Below are 20,177 nucleotides of genomic sequence, written 5' to 3' on the forward strand. Positions count from 1 at the left end.
TACATTACAGTCCTCCTTTCCTCAGAGCTTGGATGTGCTTCAGAATCCTCCTCAACATGTCACTCTAGGTGGCCACTCCTAACAAGTCAAAGCTGGCACCCACTTTAAAAACCATTTGTCATCCCTACCACATGTGAATGGTTCCCTTCGCCCATGTTGAAACTCTGACTGTTTTAAGATTTTAACCTCAGTTCTGACTGATGGCTCAAGAAATTTCTAATTTTGTATTCTTAACAACAACAGAAGGACTTAAAATAATTTTGCTTATGGATGCACCAATAATTTTGATGACTACACTAATATAATAAACTGGCTTAAGACAAATATATTTCTCCTAATTTCAGATTCTACGTGGTCACTGTGGTAGCTTCCACCTTTTCCTCTGAAATATGCAAAACCAAAGCTTTGTAACTGAGTTCATCCTCTTGGGTCTTTCATGGAATCCAAGTGTTCAAAAAATAGAATTTGTTGTATTTTTGTTCTCTTACATGGCCACTGTTGGGGGCAATTTGCTAGTTGTGGTGACCATTGTCAGCAGCCCGACAGTCCTGGGATCCCCGATGTACTTCTTTCTGGCCTTCCTGTCCTTCCTGGATGCCTGCTATTCCTCTGCATTTGCGCCAAAGATGATTGTGGACTCCCTCTATGAGAAGAAAACCATCTCCTTCAAGGGCTATACGACCCAGGTCTTTGCTGACCACTTCTTTGCTGGAGTGGAGGTGACTGTCCTGACCGCCGTGGCCTATGACCGCTATGTGGCCATTTGCAAGCCATTGCACTACCCCTCTATCATGAACTGGAGGCTCTGTGGTATCCTGATGGGGGTAGCCTGGACAGGGGGCTTCTTGCATTCTGTGATACAAATTGTCTTTGCTTTCCAGCTGTCCTTCTGTGGCCCCAATGTTATCGATCACTTCCTATGTGATTTGTACCCATTATTGAAGCTTACCTGAACTGACACTCAGATCCTTAGCCTTTTGGTGGTTGCCAATAGTGGGTTTATCTGCATCATAATCTTCTCTTTGTTCTTCATCTCCTATTGTGTCATCTTGCTCTCCCTAAGAACTCATAGCTCTGAAGGACGGCTGAAAGCTCTCTCCACCTGTGGAACTCACGTTGCTGTCGTGGTTTTGTTTTTTATTCCGTGTATAATTATGTATGCCCGACCTCCATCTGCTTTCTCCTTCGATAAGATGGTGGCCATAGTTTGCACTTTCATAACTCCCTTGCTCAATCCTTTGATTTATACTTTCAGAAATAAGGAAGTGAAAAATGCCATGAGGAAATTATGGACCAGATTGCTGGGTTTCTGGTGAAAAATAAAACACTAAACTTAAAAATTCAAATTTCAAGTGGAAAGGAATCAAAATGCACTTAACCAAATACTTTATGGGGGCTGAAACTTGTAAGGCAGAATGTAGTGTAATGCCACAGAAAAATATTAACGAGTAGGTCAGGAAATGCTATTACCACCCTCGGATAGCTCATTTCTTGGAGCTGGCAGCTCAGTATCCTTTTAGGTAATCTAAGGAGAATTGAATTTTATGCTTGCCTAGAATATAGTAATGAAAAGAAATCACTAAAAAAGAGGATTCAGATTATCCATTAAACTTTTTGCCATTGACGCCATACTTTGAAAAACCTTTATGGAAAGAAAAAAAAAATCTTAGATATCATTAATAGGAACTTCCTGAAACTATTTTAACTTAAAAAAAAGTTTACTTTCAGGGTCTTGATCCCAGTCAAGCAGACCTGGTGGCACAGCAGGTAAGCCCTCGGCTACTGACATGAAGTGTGGTGGTTTGAAACCACCACCTGCTCTACAGCAGTAAGATGTGGCAGTCTCCTTTCCTTATAAAGATCAAAAATCTGGAAACTTTTGAGTCCAAATTCAGGAGATGGCAATGGTTTTTTTTTGTTTGTTTTTTGTTGCTGCTGTTGTTTTTTAAGAAACATTGCTCCCTAGCTAAAAGACACTTCCCGGCATCCAATGTAATTAGGTGTGACCATGTGAACAAATTATGGTGAGTAAAATGTAAATGAAAGTGGTATATAAATGGTAAATCTGTAAATGTGGAATTGTGACGGGAATTCAGACAGCCATCTTGGACTTTGAGGATGTGTGTTAAGGTTAGTGGAAAAGCAAGACTAAAGGATCCTAAAACCCTAATGTTGTAGAGTTGTAATAGCAACTCCATACTACTTGGCTCAGACTTCCTATATGTAAGAGGTAAATAAATTTCCAACTTGTTTAAGTCACTGCTAAAAAATTAATATCAGAACCTATGTCATCTATTACATTTATGAGCTATTCTGTTCATTAATGCTGTAATATTCCCTGTTAATTTATTCTCACAAATTTCTTAGTTCTATAGGATCTCTGAATTAGTTCACATTAAATAGCCTTTACCCATTAAGCATGTTTTTTGACAGCTCAATGTTTGACTTTTTTTTTTTTTTTGACATCTTGGCATCTGAAAGAAATCTTGTTCATACTGTTTTGTTATGGAGACTTGTTGTTACTATTACTAACTGAAAATTTGTATGATTACCTCTGTATTAGAATTTGAAAAATTCTCAACTGTTCATGATTCTGAGGTTTAGCAAAGTAGGAATTGATGGATACTTCAATTTGAAGAAAGATATCTGCTTTAAAAATTACCACAAGGGCGGGGCCAAGATGGCTGACTAGGTAGAAGCTACCTTGGATCCCTCTTGCAACAAACACTCAGAAAAACAAGTGAGTCGATCACATACATGAAAATATACGAACCCTGACCATCATACACAGATCTAAAGAGTTGATCTGAGTGACAGAGACTGAGAACTAGCAAGCATGGGGAAGCAACGACTGTTTGCGAAGCCTGGATCCAGCATCCCAGTCATAAAACCTTAGTGCCGGGCTTTGGACTGGGCACAGAGAGCTGAGCACGGCATCCTGAGATGGCACAAACACAGGGCATAGCCCTAGCCCCCAGAAGTGACTTCGGGGTAAGCCTATCCAGTGCAAGCAGGCAGCACAGTGACATGGCTGACAGGATGAGAAGTCACCGGGAGGCAGTGACTGGTTTTGGAACCTGGAGTGTGACTTCCCAGCCAGGGAACCTTGGCCCTGGGCTTTGGACTGGGAGAGGAGAAACTGACCAGGGCTTCTGAGACAGCACAAGTAAAGGACACGGGCCTGACCCTCGGGGATAATCTGGACCCAGCCAACACACACAGGCTACACACCCCTCGGGAATCTTAGATAAAACAGTCATAACCAAACAAGATAAGTAGCTTTGTCTATATTCTGGGTTACTACTCTCTCCTATCTATCCGATCCCTCCCCTCCCTTTCCCAGGAGACTTCATTAACATTGGAATTTCCTGAACCAGAGAGTGAAGTGCTCTGCAGTTTTTGTTTTGTTTTTTTGGTCTTTTTCTAACCCATTCTCCTGGCCTGAGAGAATTTTTTTTTTTTTTTTTAAGCAGCTACAAAAAACCCAGGGACCAAAAATCCTTCCCAGACTTCCCAAAATTGGACTAAAAAAACAAAACCAGCTCTAGCCAATCATATGAGATCCACATTCTTGGGCTTTCATCCCTACAGGGAACAAGGTGGCTATTATAATGCAAAGGCAATTCTGATAGGGATCTGACTGTAATTGTTTAAGGAGATTACTGGAAAGACAAGTTTCCCAGGTCTGATATCTCTGCATATTCAACAGAGCCCTCACTGACCCACAACAGGGAACTGAGGGCTGAAGCTCCCACCGGACCACATAGCCTCCTGCCTTAGGGGTCTGAGGATAGTGATATCTACCAATGTGTAGAGGTACATGCATTGGATGCCTAAGGTACAGCTGCAGAGCCCACCCACCAAAGTGCTTAAGGAATAGAGACACACCTACCTCACTGGCAATTGGGGGAAGCCTGTCAGCATCCTGCCTCCCCTGGAGTGTGACCGCCTGCTGCTACTAGAATCTGGTGCACACAGCTAGCACCACCACTCCTCTAGGTGGATAGGTGACAGTCTGCACCACACACTTGGTGACCCAAAATCAGATTCTACTCAAGAATAGTGAATGGACTCTTAGGCTAATATATCTGGTAACAGCTCAATCCAGCTGATAATAGGACATAAATGATTCAAGGGCTACAACAATCAAGTCAGCACAATTTAGTAGCCCATCTACTTATATTGAAAGAAAACAAAAGAAGATAAGACTCAGTGAGCAAATATAAAATAAACCAATACGATATCTTAGAGATGGCTTGGAAACAGCAGTCAATATCAAACCACATAAAGAAGCAGACCGTGATTGATTCTACAACTCCCCAAATTAAAGAATCAAAATCTTTCCCAAATGAAGATACAATCCTGGAATTGCCAGTTGCAGAATATAGAAAACTAATTTACAGAATGCTTCAAGACATCAGGGATGACTTCAGAAATGAAATAAGCCAATTTACAGAAAAAGCTAAGGAACACACTGATAAAACAGTTGAAGAAATCAAAAAGATTATTCAAGAACATAGTGGAAAAATTAATAAGCTGCAATAATCCATAGACAGCATTCAGAAATCCAAAAGATTAATAGTAAAATTACAGAATTAGATTATTACTCAATAGGAATTCAGAGGAGCAGAATAGAGCAATTGGAATGCAGAGTGGAGAACCTGGAGGATAAGGGAATTGATATAGATTTTAAAAAATCAGATAAAAGAATCAAAAAAAAAATGAAGAAACCCTAAGAATCACGTGCTACTCTATCAAGAAGAATAACTTCCATGTGATTGGAGTCCCAGAACAGGGAGGGATAACAGAAAATACAGAGAGAAAAGTTGAAGATCTGTTGGCAGAAAACTTCCCTGACATCATGAAAGATGGAAGGATATCTACCCAAGATGCTCATCGAACCCCATTTAATAAGATTGATCCAAAAAGAAAATCACCAAGACATATTATCAACAATCTTGCCAAAACCAAAAATAAAGAGAAAATTTTAAAAGCAGCCTGGGATAAAAGAAAAGTCTCCTACAAAGGAGAATCAATGAGAATAAGTTCAGACTACTCAGCAGAAACCATGTAGTCAAGAAGGCAATGGGATGACATATACAGAACACTGAAGGAGAAAAACTGCCAGCCAAGGATCATATATCCAGCAAAACTCTCTCTCAAATATGAAGGTGAAATTAAAACATTTATAGATAAACACAAGCTTAGAGAATTTGCAAAAACCAAACCAAAGCTACAAGAAATACTGAAGGAAATTGTTTGATCAGAGAATCAATAATATCAGATACCAACACAACGTCACAGAACAGAACATCCTGATATCAACTGAAATAGGGAAATCACAAGAACAAATTAAGATTAATTTTTAAAAAGAAAAAAATGCTCAAAACAGGGAATCATTGAAGTCGATATGTAAAAGATCACAATAATCAAAAAGAGGGACTAAATACAGGAGGCATAGAACTGCCATATGGAGAGAAAAACAAGGCAATATACCACAAGTTAGGTTTTTACATAGAAAAATAGGGGTAAATATTAAGGTAACCACAAAGAGGTATAACAATTCCGTAACTCAAAAACCAAGGAGAACATAAAGACTCAGTAAACGTAAATTCAACTACTATGATAATGAGGAACACACAATTTACAAAGAAAAACAACTCAGCACAAAAAGGTAAGTGGAAAAATGAAATTGTCAACAACACACACAAAAAGGCATCGAAATGATAGCACTAAACACATATTACACTGAATGTAAATGAACTAAATGCACAAATAAAGAGACACGATCTGTCTATATGCTGCCTACAAGAGACACACCTTAGACTTAAAGACGCAAACAAACTAAAACTCAAAAGATGGAAAAAAATATATCAAGCAAACAACAAGCAAAAAAGAGCAGGAGTAGCAATATTAATTTCTGACAAAATAGACTTTAAAGTTAAATCCACCACAAAAGATAAAGAAGGACACTACATAATGATTAAAGGGGCAATTGACCAGGAAGATGTAACCAAGACAGGGCTGCAAGATACATAAAACAAATTTTAACAGAACTGAAAAGTGAGATAGACACCTCCACAATTATAGCAGGAGACTTCAACACACCACTTTCTGAGAAGGATAGGACTTCTGGTAAGAAGCTCAACAGAGACACAGAAGACCTAATTGCTACAATGAACCAACTTGACCTCATAGACCTATACAAAACGATCCATCCGACAGCTGCAAAGTATACTTTTTTTTCTAGTGCACATGGAACATTCTCTAGAATAGATCACATATTAGGTCAAAAACAAAACTTTGCAGAATCCAAAACTTCAATATATTACAAGGCATCTTCTCAGACCACAAGGCCATAAAAGTAGAAATCAATAAGAGAAGAATCAGGGAAAACAAATCAAATACTTGGAAACTGAACAATACCCTGCTCAAAAAAGACTGGGTTATAGAAGACATTAAGGAGGGAATAAAGAAACTCATAGAATACAATGAGAATGAAAACACTTCCTATCAAAACCTCTGGGACACAGCAAAAGCAGTGCTCAGAGGTCAATTTATATTGATAAATGCACACATACATAAAGAAGAAAGAGCCAAAATCAGAGAACTGTCCCTACAACGTGAACAAATACAAAGCGAGCAACTAAAGAATCCGTCAGGCATCAGAAGAAAACAAATAATAAAAATTAGAGCTGAACTAAATGAAATAGAGAACAGGAAAACAATTGAAAGAATTAACAAAGCCAAGAGCTGGTTCTTTGAAAGAATTAACAAAATTGATAAACCATTAGCCAGACTGACTAAAGAAATACAGGAAAGGAAACAAATAACCCGAATAAGAGACGAGATGGGCCATATCACAACAGACTCAAATGAAATTAACAGAATCATATCAGATTATTACAAAAAATTGTACTCTAACAAATTTGCAAACCTAGAAGAAGTGGGTGAATTCCTAGAAAAACACTACCTACCTAAACTAACACAATCAGAAGTAGAACAACTAAATGGACCCATAATAAAAAAAAGAGAGTGAAAAGGTAATCAAAAAACTCCCAACAAAAAAACAGCCCTGGCCCGGATGGCTTCACTGCAGAGTTCTACGAAACTTTCAGAGAAGAGTTAACTTCACTATTACTAAAGGTATTTCAAAGCATAGAAAAGGATGGAATACTACCTAACTCATTCTATGAAGCCACCATATCCTTGATACCAAAACCAGGTAAAGACACCACAAAAACAGAAAATTACAGACCTATATCCCTCATGAACATCGATGCAAAAATCCTCAACAAAATTCTAGCCAATAGAATTCAACAACATATCAAAAAAATAATCCACCATGACCAAGTGGGATTTATACCAGGTATGCAAGGCTGGTTTAGTATTAGAAAAACCATTAATGGGCAATAAGTTTAGAATCCACCATATAAATAAAACAAAAGACAAAAACTACATGATCTTATCAATTGATGCAGAAAAGGCATTTGACAAAGTCCAACACGCATTCATGATAAAAACTCTCAGCAAAATAAGAATTGAAGGAAAATTCCCCAACATAATAAAGGGCATCTATACAAAGCCAACAGCCAGCATCATTGTAAATGGAGAGAGCCTGAAAGCATTTCCCCTTGAGAACGGGAACCAGACAAGGATGTCCTTTATCACTGCTCTTATGCAACATTGTGCTAGAGGTCCTAGCCGGAGCAATTAGGCTAGACAAACAAATAAAGGGCATCTGGATCGGCAAGAAAGAAGTCAAATTATCTCTATTTGCAGATGACATGATCTTATACACAGAAAACCCTAAGGAATCCTCCAGAAAACTACTGAAACTAATAGAAGAGTTCGGCAGAGTCTCAGGTTATAAGATCAACATACAAAAATCACTTGGATTCCTCTACATCAACAAAAAGAACATCGAAGGGGAAATCACCAAATCAATACCATTCACAATAGCCCCCAAGAAGATAAAATACTTAGGAATAAATCTTACCAAAGATGTAAAAGACCTATACAAAGAAAACTACAAAGTGCTAGTGCAAGAAACTAAAAGGGACCTACATAAGTGGAAAAACATACATTGCTCGTGGATAGGAAGACTTAACATAGCAAAAATGTCTATTCTACCAAAAGCCCTCTATACATACAATGCACTTCCGATCCAAATTCCAATGTCATTTTTTAATGTGATGGAGAAACAAATCACCAACTTCATACGGAAGGGAAAGAAGCCCCGGATAAATAAAGCATTACTGAAAAAGAAGAAGAAAGTGCAAGGCCTCACTCTACCTGATTTTAGAAACTATTATACAGCCACAGTAGTCAAAACAGCCTGGTACTGGTACAAAAACAGGCACACAGACCAATGGAACAGAATTGAGAACCCAGATATAAATCCATCCACATATGCGCAGCTGATATTTGACAAAGGCCCAGTGTCAGTTAACTGGGGAAAAGATAGTCTTTTTAAGAAATGGTGCTGGCATAACTGGATATGCATTTGCAAAAAAAAAGAAACACGACCCATACCTCACACCATGCACAAAAACTAACTCCAAGTGGATCAAAGACCTAAACATAAAGACTAAAACGATAAAGACCATGGAAGAGAAAATAGGGACAACCCTAGGAGCCCTAATACAAGGCATAAACAGAATACAAAACTACAATGAGATTCCATCTCACTCCGACAAGGCTGGCGTTAATCCAAAAAACACAAAATAATAAACGTTGGAGAGGCTGTGGAGAGATTAGGACTCTTATACACTGCTGGTGGGAATGTCAAATGGTACAACCACTTTGGAAATCTATCTGGTGTTTTCTTAAAAAGTTAGAAATAGAACTATCGTACAACCCAGAAATCCCACTCCTCGGAATATATCCTAGAGAAATAAGAGCCTTTACACAAACAGATATATGCACGCCCATGTTTATTGAAGCACTGTTTACAACAGCAAAGAGCTGGAAGCAACCAAGGTGTCCATCAACAGAGGAATGGTTAAATAAATTATGGTATATTCATACAATGGAATACTACTCATCGATAAAGAACAGTGACGAATCTGTGAAACATTTCATAACATGGAGGAGCCTGTCAGGCATTATGCTTAGTGAAATTAGTCAGATGCAAAGGAGCAAATACTGTATAAGACCACTATTATAAGTTCTTGAGAAATAGTATAAACTGAGAAGAACACATTCTTTCATGGTTACGAGAGGGGGGAGGGAGGGAGGGTGGAAGAACTTTATTTATGGATTAGTTAGTAGATAAGAACTACTTTAGGTGAAGGGAAGGACAATACTCAATACAGGGAAGGTCAGCTCAACTGGACTGGACCAAAAGCAAAGAAGTTTCCGGGATAAACTGAATGCTTCGAAGGTCAGCGGAGCAAGGGCAGGGGTTTGGGGACTATGGCTTAAGGGGACTTCTAAGTCAATTGGCATAATAAAGTCTATTATGAAGACATTCTGCATCCCACTTTGAAGTGTGGCATCTGGGGTCTTAAATGCTAACAAGCGGCCATCTAAGATGTCTCAATTGGTCTCAACCCACCTGGAGCAAAGGAGAATGAAGAACACCAAGGTCACGCGATAACTATGAGCCCAAGAGACAAAAAGGGCTACATGAACCAGAGACTTACATCATCCTGAGACCAGAAGAACTAGATGGTGCCCGGCCACAACCGATGACTGCCCTGACAGGGAGCACAACAGAGAACCCCTGAGGGACCAGGAGAACAGTGGGATGCAGACCCCAAATTCTCATAAAAAGACCAGACTTAATGGTCTGACTGAGACTAGAAGAATCCTGGCAGTCATGGTCCCCAAACCTTCTCTTGGCCCAGGACAGGAACCATTCCTGAGGACTACTCATCAGCCATGGAAGGGACTGGACAATGGGTTGGAGAGAGATGCTGATGAAGAGTGAGCTACTTGTATCAGGTGGACACTTGAGACTGTGTTGGCATCTCCTGTCTGGAGGGGAGATGGGAGGGTAGAGAGGGTTAGAAACTGGCAAAAGGGTCCCGAAAGGACAGAGTGGAAGGAGGGAGCGGGCTGACTTATTAGGGGGAGAGTAAATGGGAGTATGTAGTAAGGTGTATATAAGCTTATATGTGACAGACTGACTTGATTTGTAAACTTTCACTTACAGCAAAATAAAATTTATTTAAAAAAAGGTTTAAATACAGAAGAAAACATTCTTTGATAGTTATGAGGGTGGGGATGGAGGGAAAGCAGCATTAACTAACTAGATAGTAGACAAGAATTAGATGAAGGGAAGGACAGCACACAATACGGGGGTCATCAGCACCACTGGACTAAACCAAATGCTAAGAAATTTCCTGAATACAACCAAACACTTTGAGGGACAGTGTAGCAGGGGCAGGGTTCTAGGGACCATGGTTTCAGGGGACATCTAGGTTAATTGTCATAACAAAGTTTATTAAGAAAATGTTCTGCATCCCACTTTGGTGAGTGGTGTCTGAGGTCTTAAACGGTAGCGAGTGGCCATTTATCATACCTCAGTTGATCACAACCCACCTGGAGCAAAGAAGAATCAAGAACACCAAAGACACAAGGAAAATATTAGCCCAGGAGACAAAAGGGGCCACGTAAACCAGAGACTCCATCAGCCTGAGACCAGAAGAACTAGATGGTGCCCAGCTACCACCAATGACCACCCTGACAGGGAACACAACAGAGTATCCCTGATGGAGCACGAGAAAAGTGGGGTGCAGAACTCGAATTCTAGTAAAAAGACCAGACTTAATGGTCTGACTGAAACTGGAGGAACTCCAGAAGACATAGATCCTGGACTCTCTGTTAACCCAGAACTAAAACCATTCCCGAAGCCAACTCTTCAGACAAAAAATAGACTGGGCTATAACATAAAATGATACTTTTGAAGATTGTGCTTCTGAGTTCAAGTAGATACCCAAGATAAATGTGCAGCTTCTGTCCACAGACAAAAAGGGAAAGGATCTGGTTGAATGCAAATGGACAATCTGGAGTGGGAAGGAACAATGTGCAGTCACATTATAAGGGATAGCAACTAGGGTCACATAACAATGAGTGTATAAATTTTCACATGAGAAACTAACTTGAGCTATAAACAGTCACCTAAAGCATAATTTAAAAAAAAAATTAGGAAGCATTGCTTTGGGCAAATCTGTTGCAAAAGGCCTTTTTGTTGAAAAGCAAAAATGTCACCTTGAGGATATACGTGCACCTGACTCAAACCATGGATTTTTCAATAGCCTCATAGGCATGTGAAAGTTAAACAATGAATAAGGAGGCCAAGAAGATTTGATGCCTTTGAATTTTGTTGGTGGGGAAGAATATTGAATACGTCATGGACTGCTAGAAGAACCAAAAAATCTGTCTTGGAAGAAGTACAGCCAGAATTCTCCTTAAAAGCAAGGATGGCAAGACTTTTTCTCATATACTTTGGACATGTTATAAGGGGAGATCAGTCCCTGGAGAAAGATATCATACTAGGTAGAGAGCGGAAAAAAAGATATCATACTAGGTAGTCAGCGAAAAAGAAAAAGATACTCAAAAGAGATGGATTGACCCAGTGGCTGCAACAATAGGCTCAAGCATAACAACTATTGTGAGGGTGGTGCAGGACCAGGAAGTGTTTTGTTCTGTTGTACATAGGGTCAATATGGGTTGGAACCAACTGAAGGGCACCTAACAACAACAAAACTTTAAGTTTGGTGAATGAACGTAATCATTGCTGAGATTAGTCCCTTGATCTTGAAAATAACCATGGATCATATTTTAACATAACACAAAGAATGTTTCAAATAAATTCCCTACTCTAGTCATATTCCCATATTTTTTTTTTTTTTTTTTTATATATGAGGATATTGAAAACACCATGACTTGGGTTAGGTGCACCGTAGTCCTCAAGGTAACATAACTTGCTTTTTAACACTTTAAAAAGACCTTTTGCAGCGGATTTGGTCAATGCAATGTGCCTTTTGATTTCTTGACTGCTGCTTCCATGGGTGTTGATTGTTGATCCAAGTAAAATGAAATCCTTGACAACTTCAGTCTTTTCTACATTTATCATGATGTTGCTTATTGGTCCAGTTTTGAGGACTTTTGTTTTCTTTATGTTGAATTGTAATCCATACTGAAGGCTGTGGTCTTTGATCTGCATCAATAAAGGCTAAAAATCCTCCTCAATTTCAGCAAGCAAAGTTGTATCATCTGTGTAGCGCAGATTGTTAATGAGTCTTCCTACAATCCCAATGCCCTTTTCTTCTTCATATAGTCCAGCTTATTGGACTATTTGCTCAGCATACAGATTGAATAGGTATGGTGAAAGGATACAACCCTGATGCACACCTTTCCTGACATTAAGCCATGTGGTATCTGCTTATTCTGTTCAAAGGACTGCCTCTTCGTTCATGTACAGGTTATTTATGAACTCAATTAAGTGTTCTGAAATTCCCATTCTCCATAAGGTTATTGATAATTTGTTATGGTCCACACAGTCAATGCTTTAGCACAGTCAATAAAACAAAGGTAAACCTCTTCCTGGTGTTCTCTGTTTTCAGCCAGAATCCATCCGACATAACCAATGATATCCCTGGTTCCACTTCCTCTTCTAAATCTGGCTTTAATTTCTGGCAATTCCCTGTCGATACAATGCTGCAGCCAATTTTGAATGATCTTCAGCAAAATTTTGTTGCATGTGATATTAACAATATTGTTCAATAATTTCCACATTTGGTTGGATCACCTTTCTTGGGAATAGGCATAAACATGGTTCTCTTCCAGTCAGCTGGCCAGGTAGCTGTCTCCCAAATTTCTTGGCATAGATGAGTGGGCCCTTTCAGTTTGTTGAAACATGTCAATTGGTATTACATCAATTCCTGGAGCCTTGTTTATCGCCAATGTAGTAAACGTAGTGCTGCTTGGACTTCTTCCTTCAGTACCATTGCTTCCTGATCATGTGTTACCTCCTGATGGTAGAAAGTCAATCAATTCTTTTTGGTATAATAACTCTGTGTATTCCTTCCATCTTCTTTTCATGCTTCCTGGGTCATTAATATTGAATCCTTTAATATTGCAACTCAAGGCTTAAATTGTTTCTTCAGTTCTTTCAACTTGAGAAATGCTGAGCATGTTTTTCCATTTTGGTTTTCTGTGTCTGCACGTCATCGTAATACTTTGTATGCTCGAGTTGCTCTTTGAGATCTTCTGTTCAGCTCATTTACTTCGTCATTTTTTCCTTTGCTTTAGGTACTCAATGTTCAAGAGCAACTTTCACAGTCTCTTCTGATATCCATTTAGGTCTTTTTTTACTCTACTGTCTTTTCAATAACCTCTTGCTTTCTTCATGTATAATGTCCTTGATGTCATTCCACAACTCATCTGGTGTCTGGTCATTAGTGGTCAGTGTGTCAAATCTATTCTTGAGACAGTCTCTAAATTCAGGTGGGATATAATCAAGGTCATATTTCAGCTCTTGTTGACTTGTTATAATTTTCTTCAGTTTCAACTTGAACTTACTTATAAGTAGTTGATTCTGATCTGCAGTTGACTCCTGGCCTTGCTCTGACTGGTGATAGTGAGCTTTTCCACTGTCCCTTTCCACAAACGTAGTCCATATGATTCCTGTGTACTCCATCTACTGAGGTCCACGTGTATATTTGCTGTTTATGTTGGCGAAAAAAAGTATTTGCAAAGAAGAAGTCATTGGTCTTGCAAAATTCTGTCGTGGGATCTCTGGCATTGTTTCAATCACTGAAGCCATATTTTCCAACTCTGATTCTTCTTCTTTGTTTCTAACTTTCGCATTTCAATCACCAGTAATTATCAGTGCATCCTGATTGCATGTTTGATCAATATCAGACTGCAGAAGTTGGTAAAAATCTTCAATTTCTTCATCTTTGGCTTTAGTGGTTGGTGCATAAATTTGAATAATAGTTTTATTAACTGGTCTTCCTTGCAAGTGCATGGATATTATCCTTTCACTGACAGCATTGTACTTTAGGATAGATCTTGAAATGTTCTTTTTGACAATAAATCCAACGCCACTTCTCTTCAAGTTGTCATTCCCAGCATAGTAGGCAATATGATTGTCCGATTCAAAATGGCCAATACCAGTCCATTTCAGCTCACTAACGCCTAGGATATCGATCTTTATGTTCCATTTCACTTTTGACGATTTGTAATTTTCCTAGATTCATACTTCATACATTCCAGGCTCTAATTCTTAATGGATGTTTGCAGCTGTTTCTCTTCATTTTGAGTCATGTCACATTAGCAAATAAAGGCCTCAAGAGCTTGACTCCACCCAGGTCATTAAGGTCGATTCTACTTTGAGGAGGCAGCTCTTCCCCATTCATATTTTGACTGCCTTCCAACCTGATGGGTTTATCTTCCAGCATGCTATCAAACAATGTTCTGCTGCTATATTCATAAGGTTTTCACTGGCTAATTCTTTTCAGAAATAGACTGCTGGATTCTTCTTCCTAGTCTGTCTTAGTCTGGAAGCTCAGCTGAAACCCGTCTGCCATGGGTGACCCTGTTGGAATTTGAATACCAGTGGCATAGCATCACAGCAACACACAAGCCCTCACGACACAACAAACCGACAGACAATTGGGGGACTACATATTTAGGGAGGATTAATAAAAACACATAAATATTTCTCCTGCTCTTTTCTGAGCCAGGGCATCTTTCTTTTCATATATTATGTCTTTTAATTTTGACAGAAACTTTTTAAATTTAGGCCTTCTTGTTCCCATTTATTTGATGAGAAAGCTGAGGCTCATAGGCTTCAAATGACTCACCAGAAACCTTCCTCATGATTCTGCCCCTCTGTTTGTAACAAAAAAAGTCCAGAAGTTGGTCATGATTTTCTCCAAGAAGTTTGGGACTGCTGGTTGCCATGAGGCCCTTCAACGAAAGTGCAAAGCGTGTTGCCATGTATATTCATGGCATTCTCCTGCCTCCATTTCTGTCTCCCAGCTCTCTCTCACCCCTACCTCGGACCTCCCAATCCATTTTCTTTTAAGATAATGGAGTTCCTAGCAGGCAATTTTGAGATTTGAGTTCTGGGTAGTAATTTTGCCATGTAATCTGTCCCATCTTTAATAACTTGCAACCACGTTAAAAAAGCAAAAATCCAGCTTTCTTCCATATGAAGAGAAAAGCATGTATCTTTAAAAATAAAACACGTAAGACAAATACTCAGTAATTCCTTTCCTTTTTCCATCTGTCTCCTTTCTTCATTTCTGCACTTACTTAAAACATACATGGGGTTAGAAATGGGATAGTGCAATATTAATAATATTCATAATGTTAAGTGTAATAAATAATAATTATTACCAGCTACCTTTTGCAAAAAGGGAAATTGAATATTAAAGAGGTTAAGAAGCTTGTTTAAAATCATATAAAACATAAGTGGTGAAGCCAGAATTCATGTCTACCACATATATTTCACTTATCTGAGGCTTTAACTCGTTTCAATAATTTCACACTCCTGGAAGAGATGGAGAAACCCTGGTGGCGTAGTGATTAAGTACTACGGCTGCTAACCAAAGGGTCAGCAGTTCGAATCCACCAGGTACTCCTTGGAAACTCTATGGGGCAGTTCTACTCTGTCCTACAGGGCCACTATGAGTCAGAATTGAATTGACGGCAATGGATTTGGTTTTGGTTTTTTGTAGAAGAAGTGGGCTTAAGCAATCCTATGGAGACGGGATTGAGGTTTCCTCATATGCGTTTAGAATAAGTTGGGGTTTAACTAATTGGCCCCCAGGTTTCCTTTTGCTCTTGGGCTATCTGAGCTGGGTAACTCATTGGACCATCCTTAGGGACTGGGCTGGAAGTAATGGTTTCTTTTGAGCTCCTGGGGCTGAAAGCCTGCCATAGGCTTTTGTAAACTTTTTGGGGAATTATAATAAATATTCAGTGCAGTAAAAACAGAAACATTAAATCATGTTTTCCCAAAAGAACCTGTAGGTAGAGATATTGCCTCAGGCTTGTTTATCTGTCAGCATACCTTAATAGTTTCTTCTGTAAACACATTTTCAGGAACCAGATTGATAAACTTTTGCTATTTTTTTTAACTATTTCTTTTGTCTAAGCAATTGCTTCTGGAAAAAAGCCATGTAAAGTCTGCATATTCAGAGTCCCCTCTCTCCATAAACTTTCCACTCTCCATAACCTCCTGTGATAGAAAACATCAATAAATGTCAACCAAGTATCCTTTTCATGTTCCACCTGGGCTTCATATAATTCATCTTCTAAGTAAATTAAAGCTGAAAATATGAAAAATATACTTTATTGGAAGTCGTATATCTGTTTATAAGGAAAGAGGTAAGCTTTTCTAGTCTATCTGAAATAGTTCCTTCACAATAAGTCTTCAAAACTGGTCTGGTGGCATCTGCACTCTGATGGAATATACACTCAGTGCATATTCTGAAAAAGATGGAGCTCCCAGGGAGTATTTCCACCAATGAAGGGTGAAGGTGGTCCAGGATTCCTGAGTCTTCCCTGGCCTCAGAGCAAAGTACACTATCTGTCAAAGGACTTCCTGCTCATACAAGGGGAAATAAACTACACCATGGGATTGAAGCCAACCTGGAAGAAATTTCTTTTTTGGGGGGGGATCCTCTCATTTAAAGAGCTTGAAGTTCATTGGTCATGTTTCTCAGTTTGAAAGAGAGCTGTACTTTTACACACTTGTCCTGGATTTTCAAGACCTATGGCAACCCTTGATCATGACCTGAAATGGCACCCCCCTCTCAGGTTTTGGGGCAAGTGGCAATGCAGTGGGCCAGGGAGAAAAAAGTTGAACTCTGTGATGAAATCTTGGTCACACTACCTTCAATAAAATTCTTTGTTCGCCTCCCTCCATGTCTTTCTATATCACAACCCCTTGCTCTTCTTCTTTCCCTGACATTTGCTCACTGCCACTATCCTCTGTCCTGTGTCAACTTCATCCAGTCTTTGCCCTTTCCTTCCCTTCACTATTATTTATTATATACTTAGTTTTCTGCTTTGATATTTGTCCTACCATGAAGTTAACCATGGTTGATTTTGGCATCAGGACAGAAACTTAAGGTATTAGTTGGCATCCTTCTCTGCTGGCTAGTGACTTTTCTTGGGTATATTCTACATGATTAGTTGGGATTTGATGATTTATATAACTTGTTGTTAGATGTTAGAGAGAGAGGCTGTCTAGCAGCATATAATATTCATTATAGCCTGATTGTACTCAGCAAAACTATTATAGATCAATCTGTGCACATAAAGAACACCAGACAAATGGCTACAGTCACCTCACCAAAAAATTGTGCACATCAAATGAAACAACAAAAGTGAAAACCTTCTTAAAGTCACACAAAAATAATAGGTAATCTAGGACTACCTTATTCGATTCAACACATATTTTAAAAAGTACCATAGTATTATAAGAGCATAGGGGATAGAGTTAGATGTCTATTTGTCTGGAAAGAGAAGGGAAGATTCTGGGGCTAGAGAGAGAGTTTCGGGACAAGGTATATTTTGAATTGTTTATATTTCAACAGGTAAAGTAAAAATTAAGGATACTATAGAAGAGCAGGAGCCCTGGTGGCACAGTGGTTAAGTGTTTGGCTGCTAACCAAAAGATCGGCAGTTCAAATCCACCGACTACTCCTTGGAAACCCTATGGAGCAATTCTGCTCTGTCCTTTATGGTCACTATGAGTCGGAATCAACTCGATGGCAAAAGAGTTTGGTTTGGTTTAGTTTATAGAAGAGCAAATAGCAGGCTCCACTACTGTGGTGTCCCTCAATATCAGGTAGATAGGATAGATAGTTTAGGAGTATTAGGAAATAATGGTTGAACTCAGTAGCAGAACTCTGGGGTACTCTTGATCTGAACTAATGCATACACCTTAGTAAAGTGCTGTTTGCCTGTCTTCAGGTTTCAAATACTCTCTTTGCTCAGTTGAAACAACACCAACTAGAATTGCATCACCTGGCTTTCACAGCTCTCCATTAGCCAGGAACAAAACAAAACATTGCCCTAGAGTTGATTCCTACTCATAGCGACCCTACAGGAAACTCACAAAGGTTTCCAGCTGTCCATTATCAGCTCACAAACTTATCTTTTATAACTTTTTGATTTGATGAGAGTACAGTTTTTATGACGGTCATGTCTATGTTTACCGGAAGCAGTGCGTCTTACTCACTTGGTAACCTAACCGCTCCTCTCCTCACAGCAAATGACAGTTTTTCTTTTTTGTTTTTAGCCCCCCCCCTTTTTTTTAGGGGCTTAGTGTATTGAAACCGAGTAATAATTAATTCACTTTATATTTGTCGGAGATAATTCGAACTTCCAGTCTGAGCTTCTAGATATTACTTACATCACACTTAGCTAATATTTCAGCTGTACTACAAAGAAACAAAGTTTTATTAATATTACAGAGCTTTATTAGAGAGACAATTTGAGTTATTAATTTTCAAATACTGCTTCTACTTAGGGAAATGCAGTGTTAGCTTATTCAATACCTCAGTTCCAGACAGCCTATTTGGAAACTTCATTTTCACACACTGAAATCTGTAACTCCATTTCTTTCTTGCTTTTGAAACTTCACCATTCCTCAATTTGTTCTCTAGGGTTCTCTCTACTTTTGGAACCAAAAGTCATTAGATATTATCATATATGGTGGTATGTAAATCTTAAGTAATTAGTTATCTTGTTCAGAGGTATGTTATCCCTCCAATTTAATTGTATAGAGTTTGAAAACATATTTCTATATCCCACTGTAGCTACCACAGAGCTGATTAGGTTCTTAGTACCTATGATGGCTGACTTGAATGTGTTATTGGTTCATTGACGGATTGGTGATTAATCAGACAAAATCATTATAAAATAAATTCTAGATCCTTTGAGGTTAATATTAAAAAGTAGAGAAAAAATATGACGAGATAAAGATATAAGTCCCCAAATTGAAGAGTGAATTACATAAATGTGAAAAAAAGGAAAGAACTCAAACTTTAAAGATATTAAAAATTAACTGACAAAGATATATATATTGAGAAAGAAAAATTATAAGAAGTAAAAAATATAAAAAATTATACTATCACCAGTAATCAAGGAAATGTATATCATAGTTTCAGTTACTCTCATCAAGCAAATAAGATAATGCTCTAAGTTAGATTTTCATTAGAAATCTGTTCCATATTTCTGCAATTTTAGAAAGATATGGGAAAAAACCCAATTCTTACATGAAAAGGGATATTTAAACAAATTATGGAGATATATAACTCTGGAAAAAACCTGGAAGAATATTTCAGCTGGACTACAAAGAAACTTTTTATTTATATTACCTCTGTAAAGTGGGATTGGGAAGTTATGAATTTTAGAAGGATATTTTTCATTTTTAACCTGTAATCTATTGAAAGTGTTGGATATTTTAATATGTACATGTAATCATTGATAATTAAAGTATTTCTAATAAACATTGGTACAAAAAAATTGGAAGTTCACTTAATAATAATTGCCAGTAATTATGAAAATAATAACTTTTGCCTCAATAATCCCCTGGAAATTTAATATCCGAAATGACTACAAATAAAAAGAGGTTCAATTAAAAGTTTTTTATGAGAATGAAAATTTGAAAACAAATGATAAAAAAGTTTTAAAAACATATTATGAATTTTTGATACAATAATTTATAACTGCTAAAATTAATAAATACATTATAGGTACTCTACATAGGAAAAGACTTTTAACAATGCAAAATGAAAATCAGAACATTTAAAATATTATAGAGTGATTGCAATTCTATAGATATATATGTTTATAAGCAAAATATAGAGTAGGAGAATGGGGAAGATATTTCCATGGTGAAATTATGAAATATTTTTTCAATTATGCTTTAAGAGAACAAAAATTGGCAGGCCTGACACCTATTACCATACTTAACCCCATTATAGAAGCCACTGTGTCAATTCATCTCATTGGGAGTCTTCCTCTTTTTCACTGACCCTCTTCTTTACCAAGCATGATGTCATTCTCCAGGGACTGATCCCTCCTGACAACATGTCCAAAGTAGTCTCACCATCCTTGCTTCTAGGGAGCATTCTGGTTGTACTTCTTCCAAGACAGATTTGTTTGTCCTTTTGGAAGTCCATGGTATACTCAATATTCTT

The 20,177-nt window shown here is 38.2% G+C and overlaps 1 pseudogene; it reads left to right on the forward strand.

The window, feature by feature from the left end:
• Positions 1 to 380: 380 nt before the first annotated feature.
• Positions 381 to 2,261, forward strand: LOC111748901 (olfactory receptor 4C15-like; annotated as a pseudogene).
• The last annotated feature ends 17,916 nt before the right edge of the window (positions 2,262 to 20,177 follow it).

Source organism: Loxodonta africana, unplaced genomic scaffold (genome assembly GCF_030014295.1).
Source record: "Loxodonta africana isolate mLoxAfr1 unplaced genomic scaffold, mLoxAfr1.hap2 scaffold_272, whole genome shotgun sequence".
In the NCBI taxonomy this organism is placed as follows: domain Eukaryota; kingdom Metazoa; phylum Chordata; class Mammalia; order Proboscidea; family Elephantidae; genus Loxodonta; species Loxodonta africana.